Genomic DNA, 4,851 nt, shown 5'->3' with positions numbered 1-4,851 from the left:
TTGTCTCCTGCCATGAAACAGAGTAGTTTGATCCACAGCCAGTGCTGTGAGGCAAGGGGAGATGAAGCTTAGGCAAGGATATGGGTGATTACGGCTCCTTCTCCCCTGAGCTCGCAGGTCTGACCACGCATCACTCAGGTCTCAGCTCTTTTTTTAGGCTTTGCAAGTCATGTCAGTCCAGCCCAGTGTTAGTGATTGGAGGTGGCGGTACAAGAGATATTACAGAGAGGCACTACAGAGAAAAACCCTCAGGAAAACTCAGTCCCCAGTGAATTATTTCAGAAGCTTTTGATGATGTTTTTCTAACATAGATCAGGCTGCCCACATCAGATCCCATAGAAGAGAAAGAGCATGTCACAGCAATTGCCTTGAGACAGATTGTCACACCGAGGACTGCCCTTCCCACACTAGCAATGTGGCGTGCCCTCTGGTGAGAAACTGGTGGAATAAAACAGAAAAATCCCCAGATTTTGTAGCCCTCCCAGATTCACTAGCCCACAGTTAGAAGCAGTGATACTTTTCCCATTTGGTGGAAGATTTAAGACCAGCTTCTATCTAGGTCCTTCAGCTGAGCTTGCATGGTAGGAGGCTATTTCATATGTTAGTGTGGCTCCCTCTCTGGGACGCTGCATCCTCCTTGTTCACTGATCTTTCCCACAAGATCTGCTGAGCCACTGGCTTCTCTGCTGCCTAGGTACAAAGAACTTTCCACCAATCAGGTTCTCCACTTTCTGAGCAGAAAGAACTTTCTACCAGTTGTCATGTTTCCTTTGCAACAGTCAAGTCCTCCTCTATTATGAACAACTCCTTTACATGTCTGCCACGGCAGGGCAATGAGCTCCCAGCCCCAAAAATGGCTTGGCTGGCCTAAAGCTTCTTCCTTGGCCACACTGCTTACTGGTGGTGTGGGGGAAGCTGGAATACAACATGATAAAACTTGTTTGCAGAGTTGCCAAAGGTGAGTCTGTTTTGCTTCCTTGTTTGCAGCACCTTGACAAGGTCAGGTGGAAGCATCTGGCAATGAGTGACTCACTCAAGGCTGCCTTGTGAGTCAGCAGTGCAGGCTGGCAGGGCTCAGGAATGCTGATGGCTGTCTCCTGCTCTCCCTGTGGTTGCCCTAGCAAAGCTCTCTTGGGTGAGTACAGAATGGAAATATCTTCCATAATGAGGATTTCCCACTGCAATTCTTGGCAAAGCTGAATTGCTGCAGATTTACTAGCTTCCATTCAGATCTTCTCTAATTCCTCTTTTGAAACCCCATTACCTCCATCTGTGTTGCCTTTTGCATCAGTCAGCCATTTTTACTTGATGGGCTGTTTTTGTGTTTGTTTTGTTTCTTACAAACTCTGATAGAATTTCACCAGCTGAATTTTGTAGACTCCTTCATTATTCACATCTTGTGTGCAAACAAATGCAGCCTGTACAAGGAAAAAATACAAATCAGCATAATTTCGTTTTTCTAAGAAAGCAGAAAAGTTCTGAGTTCTACTCAAATCAAAGCAGTTTCATTGCTAAAAGAAGTATTAACTAACAAAGATGACAGTACTACAGCAAAAGGATTCAGAAACATTGCCCAGAAATTTTCTTTCAACCCTAGAACTGATAATTTTGCAGCTTTCCTTTCAATGGCATTCAGTGGCTGTGGGTCAAATTCAGTCTGATGTTGAAGACTGGCCAAATTTAAACCTTAAATCTTTTCCCCCATAATTAAGGGGTAATAGGGTCTTTGCTCACAGGTTAGTGGGGCTTGTCGACAGAGCTTTAAACTAGACTTCAAGGGGGAGGGGGATAATGCCAGGCTTGCCTGTGGCAAGCTGTGAGATGACATGACCAAGGTTGGAGGGACAGAGGGCCCTCAGCCTGTTGCTCTGAGAGAGTCCTACACCTGGGTCATGGCAATCCCTGGGATCAATACAGGCTGGGGGGAGAAAAGCTTGAGAGCAACCCTGCAGAGCGGGACTGTGGGTGCTGGTGGATGAAAAGCTGGACATGACTCAATGGCAATGTGCACTCAGCCCAGAAAGCCAACTGTGTCCTGGGTTGCATCCAAAGCAGCAGGGCAAGGGAGGGGATTCTGCCCCTCTGCTCCACTCCGGTGAGATCTCACCTGGAGAGCTGCATCCAGCTCTGCGGTCCTCAGCACAGGGAGGACATGGACCTGTTGGAATGGGTCCAAAGGAGGGCCACCAAGATGATCAGAGGGCTGGAGCACCTCTCCTATGATGAAATTATGAGAGAGTTAGGGTTGTGTTGCCTGGAGAAGAGAAAGTTTCAATGACACCTTATTACAGCCTTTCAGTACTTAAAGGGGGCCTACAAGAAAGATGAGGACAGACCTTTTAGCCTTGTTGCACAGGACAAGAGGTCATGATCTTGAACTAAAATAGGGTATATTTAGACTAGATTTAAGGAAGAAAATTTTTACAATGAAGATGCTGAAACATTGGAACAGGTTGTTCAGAGAGGAAGCAGATGCCCTATCATTGGAAATATTTAAGGTCAGGTTGGATGGGGCTTTGGGCAACCCGATCTATTTGAAGATGTCCCATCTCATTGCAGGGGGTTAGACTAGAAGCCCCTTAAAAGTCTCTTCCAACTTAAACTTTTCTGTGATTCTACAATTCTGTTAGTACTCCTGAAAGCCTCCACATATCCTCCTGAGTGATCAATGTGAGTTTGCAGAGGGACTGTGGGTAATAATTTTGTCTTTACAGATCACATGGTATGGGCAAGATGACTGAATAAAGCATGTAGGCAGACATCCTCACAAACGAGCACCATCCAGGACCATGCTTAGTCTGTAGGGCTAGTGGAGATGGAGTTTAGCCCATGCCTGTTGTATTCAACCATATGAACTTCTTAAGCACGGTATCTACTGGGAAGAGGGCCTTGATTGTGCTAGCTGCTAAATCCCTTGGAATAGTATTAGTCACCATGGGCCAAACCCTCAGGCCAGCACCTTTCAATAAATGAGGTGTGTTGATCACCAGGGGTGAGCAGCTGGGAGAGTCCCTGTCACTAATTAATTAATCGAGGAGGAGGGGGGATTCCATGAAATACAAGTCTCAATTGTGCATTGGGCTGGGATGTTATACAGTGCACAGGGCTTGTACTCACCCTTCCTTAGAGGTTAGTGCCTTCTCCTCTGCACCAGCTCAATTGCTTGCACCATTAGAGGACTAAATTGGATCATTTCACTGAGCAGCACTGATCACAATAAGGACATGCGATAGCACACCCAAGGGGGGCAGTGACCTGAAGTGTGGTGGTGCAGGTGAGGGCTGAAGCAGAGGGGTAAATTTCACAGGGTTAGTCAAATATTGTACTTTTCTTTTAAAAAAAAATTCTCTATTGAGTTACTGCCTATTTTCAGAACATGAAGGATTTGGATCATACATCTGACAAGTTACATATTTGTTTATTTATGAGAGATGCTGACACCTAGAATAAAAGAAAAAAACATTATATGATCCCTTCTGAATTACTGTTGTCTGGTAATATGACTTTTCTGAAGGGTTTTTTGTCATCAAACTTTACATTGTACAAATAGTCTTGGTCATTTTAGATCATAGGGAAGTTTTTACTTTGGATTGTGTGAACTTTAAACCCCCTTGACAAAGAAGGTTTTTTTTTTCTTTTTCAATTCACAGCAGAAAATTCTGATCACAAAAGTCCCATTCTGGAATCTTTTAGCCAGATTTGACCATGAATTGTAGAAGGGGATTTCTTTCAAAGCAGAGCAAAAAATGTACTAGAGTTTTTGTCATGTGTTTTAACAGAAAATGCTATTTATAATAACTGTCTGGAAAAAAAAAAAAGCCATTTAATGCTCATGGGAGTCAGCATCAGATGGTGACCTGTTCCCCATTATACAAGCTTTTGTCATCTCGTCTAGACCAAAGCAATGTCACTGTCACGCACATGAGTGAGAAGTCATGAGCTCTTAGGAAATTCCACCAAGTACAGAAGGCTGCAATACTTCTTCTCACCTGCACAGATTAGGACTAGTACCCTCTTAGTGTTTTCCTACAATGCTGACTCCAGCCCAAGTCTGTTGTCTCCAAAGCACTCAGTAGCCTGGGTCCCCAATTCATCTGAAGTTCCTGTGTGAAGACTATGATGTCCAGCTTTGCCCCTCACTAGGCAGAGAACTTCCCGTTATGGCTTGCCCCATCTTAGGGGCAATGAGCTCCCCTAGAAACTACAAACATTACAAGCCTGCTTCTTTTGTGCCAAGAGCAAGACCTCTGCTTTAAGCCTCGCTTTTTTTCTACTTTTTTTTTTTTTCACAGCTCTCAATAAAACACACTACCTGTAATGCTAAGGTGTGGTGACAAAACCTTTTTCACGTGTGCTCCTGCATATGTCCATGCAGCTGTTACCCAAAGGCACCAGCAAAGGTAACTGCTTACACTCTGAAAATTGTTTAGCACAGGAAAGAGAAACCATTCAGGGATGCTAAAAGAGTTTTAGATTGTTATTTAAAAGGGAAATGTTCTTTTCTCTTTTTAAAACTCAGGGTATCTGGCCCAGTCCTATGAAGACTCAAAAAATACATCCTCATATTAACCCTACTATTAAAGGGGAATGAGCAGTTCTGATAATTGATCATAGAGTCATCAGGACCTTGTGTTTGTTGAATTGACTTCCCTTACTCAAAGCTGTAGTATCATGTTCTATAGGTGGATGCGTTTTCAGTATTGTAGCAAAGGAGCATAGGTCAGCAAAAATTTTGCTAAAAAAGAAAATACTTCCTGGTCTATTATTTTGTGTTTGTAGTGTGTATTTTTCCTCCAGGTCTCAAAAGACAAGCATTGATTGAAGTCACAGATATAGCAGAAGATACTGTTC

The sequence above is a fragment of the Chamaea fasciata genome, unplaced genomic scaffold (assembly GCF_029207755.1).
Source record: "Chamaea fasciata isolate MVZ Bird 193981 ecotype frontalis unplaced genomic scaffold, bChaFas1.0.hap1 SCAF_2, whole genome shotgun sequence".
In the NCBI taxonomy this organism is placed as follows: Eukaryota; Metazoa; Chordata; class Aves; order Passeriformes; family Sylviidae; genus Chamaea; species Chamaea fasciata.
The sequence above is the reverse complement of the archived record's forward strand: the minus strand, read 5'-3'. Positions refer to the sequence as shown.